Raw genomic sequence first — 8,994 nt, 5'->3', positions numbered from 1 at the left:
GGTGAACACAGCATCATTTGCTACCTTCTTCTCCTGGCTTCCTGTTTCATGAAGCTCCCCAGGAGGCATTTTCCTTTTTTATCTCCAAAGGTCGCTGGCGAGTGGGCTTTCTGCTTCTCGCGGCTATGTTGTTCTTCTCCGGCTCTCTCTGAATCACTCTTGATTGCATCACATTTCCAGCAAGATGATCTAATTACAGTTTCAAACATGCAATGCTGAATAGGGATTAGAAGAAATGGCTGCCTTTACAAAATGGGATTAGGATTAAAACATGGTTTTCTAGGGTACATGCATCATTTCACCACCACACTTTGAAACTTGTAGAAGAGAAGACTTCCTTGCCTCTTAGTATCCATAGCCTATGGTAGTTCTTAAATGTCTGTGTCTCTCATAGCATAGCTTTCTTCTTCCTATGTCTTTTGCTGTCCATTTCTCACTTTCTGATATGGCATGAGTAAGATTAGATTAAGACCCCCACCCAATCCAGCTTGGCCTTATTTTATGTAATCATATCTTCATGGGTCATATTTGAAGATAAGGTAACATACATGGGACCAAGGATTAGGAATTGAACATATCATCAGGGGACAAATTTCAATCCAAAATAGTAGTAGATTTGGAAGCAAGATAACTTGTTCTGTCTCTTTGTGAGCATGAAACAAATTGCATTATTCTTTTATCTGTTTCAATATACAAGAAACATGGCTAACAATCTCTCCCCTACCTACTTCTCAAAGGAGGGTCCATGTAAAGCACTTTGTCGACCTTAAGGAAATCATCAAATGTAGGGCACTGTTATTTAAAATGTATACCATAAAGTACAAATAAGGAAAATACACTGCATAAATACTGAGAAAAACTATTGTGGTTGTATCTTCCAAACTAAAGCATTGCTTTAGTATTTGTGGTTTGTCATGTGGAAACTCTATTTGTAAGTCAGATATTACAGGGCATAGGCATGTTCTTATTTCTGTTTTCATAGCTTTATAGTATAAAAATGGATAATCCCTATGTCGTTACCTAAAGGAATAGGAGGATATCAAAAACTCTTCCTATACAACTCTCTCCAGCTGAGTTGATACACATAACGTTCAGTTCAATATCAAGCTCCCATCGAATTCTTTGTCAACTGAGCAGCTCTTCAAACTTCCTCATAACTTTCATTGCTAGTTTGTTCACTGATGCTGAGGACGTTGCCACTAGGTGTATTTCTACTTCTTATGTCCACATCTAAAATTCCAGCACAAATATCAGAAGCTCAGAAAATGTGACATATTCAACTCTTGCTGAGAGACCTGTCTTTCTTTAATATTTCACATGCAAAATTCTATTTTATTAGGCCAGACCATGTGGGAAACTAAGAGAAATCAAAGGGTTCCAGAGTTTGTCTTAGGATGAGGGATGGAGAGGAAAAGGAGTGATATATTTTGGATTTGACACATTTGAATTTTTAGAAAATTCATATTGATGAGTAAAGTGTCCAAAATGAAACCCTAAGTAAAGCCAGTCACATTTTTTTTCCTTGTTGCTGTTCTTCCAAGGCACACCTGGTCCTTCATTTTGCAAGCTAATTATTTGGAATTTAATTATTTATTTAGCTAACTTCTAATTATTGTTTTTGGACAATCCACTCAACTTCTTTCAGATTCATTCTTATTTTAAAATGGGACTGGCCATACTTACCTGACACAAATTCCATGAGAAGTGATTGAGAAGAAATAGAGGAAAACATTTTTAATGAGTAGAATATATTATTAACAGTAAGTGCTTCACCCTCAGCAAGAGTTATAAAACATATACAGACGAACCTGTGGACAAAAGTATAACATACTGGGCTAGTCTATCAAAAAAGCATAAAACATAGTTGTAGATACAAGAACCATTAAACTGTACAAGCATATCTGATGAAAATAAATTTGCTAAATTCTTTGGCTCAACTATTATAATTAAGTATTCATGGAAGTTAAGATAAATAAGAATTGAAGTTTTAGAAAAAGTTTCATAAAGAGTTTCTGGAAGTCTTGACAAAATATATGATTTGGTTAGGCAGAGAGAACGGCAGAGATACTCATAGATGGAGTAGCATTCATGAATGTGTAAATGTGAAATGATGGACTTTATATGTAGAGTAAGGAGGATTTTGAACTCATGAAAAAACTAATGTTTGGGAATATTTTTAAATAGCTCTGATTAAGTAAGGTGAAACTGGCTTAGAGACAATTTTAAAAGTCAAGACATTTTTAATTTAGTGGTATGGGAAATATAAAGTAACCAAAATTTTGAACAATAGAATTACATAACAAAATTGTTCTAGGTTGTTATACCTTTTTAAATAGTTAAGCAATGATGAGAAAAGAGGTTACAATTTGGAAGGCTAGCCATGATTTTATGGTACCTATTTTTGTTAAGAGTGACAGTATTATGTCTTAAAGCATTCGGCAATGAGAATCAAGAGAAAGTAAATCCCTAGCTTGCAGGAAAACAATATAGTCAATACTGAGGACCAGCTCTAAGATTGATAGATCTTGGAACATATGACACTGTGACAGTTCCCTGAGAATTCTTCTCACTCTAAAATTTCAATATGAGTAATTGTAGTTAAAGTGAATATTATTAGTAGCCATAAAATAGAAAATAACTCACAAAAAAAGAAAACATGATATGTATGTGGTGAAAAGGAATAGTTTTTCTTTGTTCTGATGATGGCCATTTCTGGACTGATTTTTAAAATGTTCAGACATTACTACTTGTTATTTTATTTTATTTTTTTTTAGCTTCAGCTTGCAATTACCTGATTACCTGCCTCCCTGAGTGACTAAACAGGCCTCGATAACAGGGAGTCTGTGAAAGTCTGGGATCTGGGCATATTTTGCAAAATTGTTCTGTACTAGATATACTTTTGAAAGCAGTTGTCAGATCAAACAGGTCTGTATTGGCTGCAAGCTACTGAAAGCAAAAAGACACATAACATAAATGGTTGACCTGGCTCAGCCCTGCAGTCAAGGAAAACTATGCATGTCAGTCAGATCACAGTACAATTGTTTTTGGAACACATTAAATATATAGGAGGAGAGAGAACAAATAAAAACTGAAACCTGGAAAAGGCTGTAAAGACCAATGAAAGACATAAACCCCAGTGGAAAACAGAAGATAGGCACGACACAAGAAAAGCATTCATTTTTACATAGAGGAAAATTCAAACATTCATTTCCCCTTCCTTTTAAGTTGATCACCTTAAGGCCATAATGGTTCACAGAAACAACCCCAAAAAGCACAGGAGAGCAACAAAAGCATCAGATGGGGAAAGGAATCAATGAAGACAAGCTAGTTTAACTTTGAAGAATTATTAACCACCAGGAAAGTCAAAATGCCTAAGAAATAAGGAGATGTAAGTGACGGAGGACAGAGTGAAAGATTTATTTTTAAATCTAGTTGACATGCCAGTTTACCCAGTCAAGAACTGAAGTAATAGCTTGTACCATCTTGGGAACTTTTCTGTGAAGTATGGTCAAATAAGAATAGAAAGGGATTTCCAGATCTGTAGGTATTCACATACTTATTGAATTCCTAATTACCCAAAGGCATCTTTTTCTTTCTTTAATCTGATGAACTTTGTTCACTGCTGCTAAAAATTTAACATCACTATAAAATTCATACTAAGCCTCTGATTAGAAAGATTGGCAAAAGCAACTCTTTCTGATGAAGGGCGTCGGGTTAAATCATCCTCCACAAAGACATGTTCAAGCCCTAATCCATATTCCTGTGGGTATGAACCCATTTGCAAATAGCACCTTCAAAGATGTTATTATTTAAAGTATGGCCAGATCAGGCTGATTGAGGACTGGTCTTAGTCCATATTGGCTGAATTCCTTAAAAGCAAAGGAAATTGTTCTTGGAGGCAGAAGCCACAAGTCAGTAGAAACCAGAAGAGGAAGAAGCCAGAAGATATTGCCACGTGAGGAACTGTTGCCAACACCAGAACGCTACAGACTGCAGAAAGCACGGCTTTGTTGACAGCTTGATTTTGGACTTCCAGCTTCCAAAGCTGTGAAGCAATTAATTCCTGTTATTTAAGCCAGCCCATTGTGTGGTTTCCATCATAGCAGCTCTGGCAAACTAAGACAAGGAGTCTGTGGGTTTGCTTTCAATGACATCCTTTATGCAATTGGACAACTGACTTCAAATTTGAAACAAAACCTATGGCCATTTTCATCTTACATAAAGGGGGATTTATAAACATCCAATCCCAATATAAATCCAGAAAAATCATAACTTCATACATAGCATATGTAAAAATGGCAGAAATGGCTAGCATGCATATTTAACTCCAAGAAATAAGAAAACATGCTAAAGGCAAACACAAAATATGACGTTTCTTCATGTTTTCTATTACTTTCCAGGTGGTATTATGTACCTAGGATTTTAGAAAGTACAGTACATTAAAAATTTAAAATAGGTTATATACAAATTAATTTAGTATTTTTGTGAAATATAGATAGCTATTCTATAGGTAGATAGCTGAGATTGAGATAGATGATAGATAGATATAGATATAGATAGATAGATAGATAGATAGATGATAGATAGATAGATAGATAGATAGATAGATAGATAGATAGATAGATAGATAGATGCAGTGATGAAAGAAAAGAGAAAGAAAGATAGAAAGGGAAAATGAAAGAGAAAGGAAGGAAGGAGGAAGGTAAGAAGGTAGAAAGAAAGGAAGGTAGAAAAGAAGTAAAGAAGGGAAGAAAGATAAACTCAACTACACACATTTTACCCCTCTCCCACTTCATTCACAATGTATTCCTTCAATCTTTCTGGTTTCTCTGGGATCCATCACTTCCTCTGCAGTGAGGAGAATTGCACATTCTTCCAAACCTCATGCAGAAGATTATTTGACTATTCCTCTGGTGTTCTCCTGACACTTCCAGATGTTACTATACCATCCTCCTGTTAGTTCTTCTCCTCTGAAGCACATGCCCAACTCTCTAACTTCCTCTAGCTTCTTTTCTTACTTACTATTGATTTCTAACATCCTAGTCACTGTCTCTCAGTTTTAGGTAGGCATGGTCCATTTTCTTATTTATCTCAATAACTGTCTCATCTTGGGTGACATTAATTTCCACATGAATGACTCATGGCGTACAGTGGACATCCACTTAATTAGAAATCTTTACTCCAACCCCCACTTCAGCCACATCCTTCTATGTGCAAAACTAGGGCTTTTTCATTAATTGAAAATATTATACCTCAGAAATAATATACTTAGTCATTTGTGCTAGTTTGAAAGTGATTTGTACTCCAGAAAAGCTTTTAATCTTGGTTCAATATTGGAGGGTGGAAGCCCCTTTTATTAGATGGAAATGTGACATTCCTAGTTTTGGGTGTGGCCTTTTGGTTAGATGAAGGTGTGATTCTGCCCTCAAGGTGGGTCTTGAATCATTTACTGGAATCCTTTAAACGGGGAAGCATTTTGAAGAAACCTCAGATGCAGATGCTTGAAGAACAGTTGATTCAGAGCTGAATTAGACATAAATGTTTGGAGATGCTTAGAATGCTGACAGAGAGAGCAGATGCCCAGACATGGGCAGAGCCCAGCAGATGTCACCATGTACCTGCCATGAATTGCTAAGCAAGCCAGACCCAGAGCTGTGTCCCAGAGAAAACTATGTGAAGGCTTAGAGAGGAAAGCACTAGCATAAGAAGTTGTCAACAATGAACCAGGAACAAGGCCATGCCTTCCCAGATCGGACTTCCTGGAGCCAAGGTATCTTTCTCTGGATGCCTTAGTTTGGACATATTTATGGCCTTAGAATTGTAAACTTGTAACATAAAATATTCCGTTTATAAAAGCCATTTCAACTCTGTTATATTGCTTTCTGGCAGATTTAGCAACCCAAAACACCATTCTGCTCTAATTGAAATTGCACATCCTTTGACTCCCTTAACTCAATTACTCCCTTTTCACCTTTCCTTCTACCTAATTATCTTCTGTACTCCCTTGACAGTAGTACTTTCTTATTAAATAATTTTTCACCTTTATAAACTTCTGACTCTACTATCTTTATTGATTCTCAGTAGGTGATTTGTATTCTTAATTCACAGAGAGTAAAGAAGTGATCAAAAAAGAAAACCCTTCAGTTTTATTCCATCAAACTAAAATCTTCCATTATCCCTATCTCTTTCTGTCTTTCTATCATGCTATTCTGTAATGAAGTGCAAGTCAGATTTTGGTCAGTTCTCTGTATTGATATCCTGTCTCTGGCTGTCTGTCCAAATCGACTCAAAGGTCCCTCTGTTTATTCCCAAAGCATCCTATATTTCCTCTTACTAATTCATTTCAATGGCATATTTAAGTTAGCTGAAACCTTCACCCTACCAAGCAGACAACTGAATACTCACCTGCATACATATAGGTATTTATATATACACATGTGAAATGTATGGCATGCATATATCTACATATGATTATATAGGGTTTTCCTTAAGTTAATCTTCTAGTAAATCATATATAGTTTATTATAAGTTTAAAGTAAAGACTTTTATAAAGTCTTTAACCTTCCTTATAAAATCTTTAGCCAAAAGAACTTTATATACATTTTAATAGACTTAATATTTAGTAAAATTTTAGATTTATAGAAAAATTGAGAAGATAATAGATGGTTCCCATATACTCCATACCCAAGCTTGCCCTATTATTATATCTTATATCAATATGGTACATTTGTTAAAGTTAATGAACCAATATTAATATCTTATTATTAGCTAAAATCCATAGTTTGTTAACTTTTTACCTAATGTCCTTTAACTGTTTTAGCATTTCATCCAGGATACCACATTGCATTTAGTTGTCATATATTCTAAGTCTCCTCCTCAGTATGATAACTTCTCAGGCTTTCCTTATTTTTGATAACTTTGACAGTTTTGAGAATTACTGGTCATATAATTTGTAGTCTGACCTTCTATTGGAATTTTTCTCATGCTTATCTTCTAATATACTGGCATTATGGGTTTGGGAAGGAAAATCTTAGGCAAAGTTCCATATTCACCGTATTCTATGAAGAGTAAATATTGTCAGTACTATTTGTGAATGTTAATATTAACCTTGACCACCTAGTTTCTGCACTGTAAAGTTAGGTTTCTGCAAAGTTACTTTCTTTTTCCCGCTTTCCATACTGTACTCTTTGGAAGGAATTCACCATACACAGTCCATACTTAAAAGCAGAATTCTTTAGCAAAAGAGATTTGTCTCTTCACCTGCAGTTATTTTCTGAGAACAAGAAAAGTCGTCTGTTTTCTATTTATGAAGATAGGAGTTGTATCTGTCAAACTTTGTACAAGTCAGCTGAAACCAGAAGTTCATCATATATTTTTAAGGAAGTACATGTATGAGGTATACTTTAGTGACTAATCCAGGTAAAATTCATCCCTTAAAAAAATCTGCCTGCAAAGGGCTATACACATATTCAATTATTGTATAAATTTACTCATCAGCCATCTCTCCAGACCAGAAATTAGGGCCATAGTTAATTCATTTTACATGTACTAATAACAAGGGAGAAAGAATGGTGGCAGTTATGCTATAAGTAGACGCACTAACAAAACAAGTGAAAGATGAAAGAGAGGAGACTGGGAAAACATGAACTTTTGTAAGCAATAAGAAATCATGCCAGTTTGCCAACTTTTAGTGAGTGGACTCACAGTCTCACACATCTACAATGTAGCCCCTGGAATGATAATATATTTCCATGGGGTATAATATAATTGAGTTTATAATTATGAATTCAAATTATTAAAATTCAAAACAAGACAAAACTATTTAGTACAGTAAATTTAATAAAGCAGGAAATGTCAGATATTTTTGAGAACTCTCCACTTCCCTTACAATGCACTTAACACATAAAAACAAATTGAGACATGTCAGTTTCTGTTACATGGAAAACCAGTAATATAGAATACTTCACTCCTTAAGGGTTCTGAGTTGATGAATTTGTGCTGCGTATTTCATCTACAAACTATTTGGTACAATATGTAATTTCAGAAAGCTACATCCATAGTAAAAAAACAAATTTCTAACAGAAGATGTTATTATGGATAAATTTCCATCGCATAACTTGACTATATGTATCAATTGGAAATTATGAACAGTCTCTTTTCTTTCACTGGAAGTGAAAACAAGACTGGAATATTCCCTAATGACAGATTTTGTTTTAGGTACATGAAAAATATATTTTACTTTTGGAGACAGAATCATCCTTTATCTTTTGTGAGAATGGCAGAAACATAAATGCCTATATTGTGATAGTTTCTACCAGGAGGGAGTAATTCACTCTTTCCTGGTGAAGACACATCTAGTAAGTACTGGTGGTGCTTTATGAAGCTGATTACGGATTCTTATTGGAGGAGCCTATGACTGACTAATGGCTTTTAGTGACCAATAATTGATTAAAAGTCTTTCCAAATTGCACACCATCAAAGGCACTTCAGCACAGTCGACTGAGTTTACATGGCTTCTTATAGGTCATTGTTATGTTCCTTTTCCCCTATAGTCTGGACTAATCCACTTCAGTATCTGAGATAAAGAGTGACATTATCAAAATAACACTTTCAGGAGATGATTCTTGGTGCTGCTGGGTGTGATAGATTAGAGAAGCAGAAGCTGGTGCTGGGAAGGTTGGAAAGGAAAAATGTGTAAGCATTTCAGAGGGCTAGCTGAAACTTTGGTTTATGGATAAATCAATGCAGATTATCACAGTTATAAGAAAATTAACAAGAAGTTTTTAGAAAGTTTGGGATTCTGTAAAGGAAAAGAAAGATAATATTTACTTGCATTCTTATTGAACAAAATATCATTGATGAGATTAGGGAAATTTTTACAGAAGAAATGTAGTTTGTCTGTCTGGATTAGAGAATGGAAAAATTTCCTGAAATAACAAATACTTCAGCATGGAGAGAGTATATATGTGATAAAGAATTTTGAAAGGGAAATGT

This window comes from Tamandua tetradactyla, chromosome 10 (genome assembly GCF_023851605.1).
Source record: "Tamandua tetradactyla isolate mTamTet1 chromosome 10, mTamTet1.pri, whole genome shotgun sequence".
Classification (NCBI taxonomy): domain Eukaryota; kingdom Metazoa; phylum Chordata; class Mammalia; order Pilosa; family Myrmecophagidae; genus Tamandua; species Tamandua tetradactyla.
Note: the sequence above shows the minus strand (reverse complement) of the source record.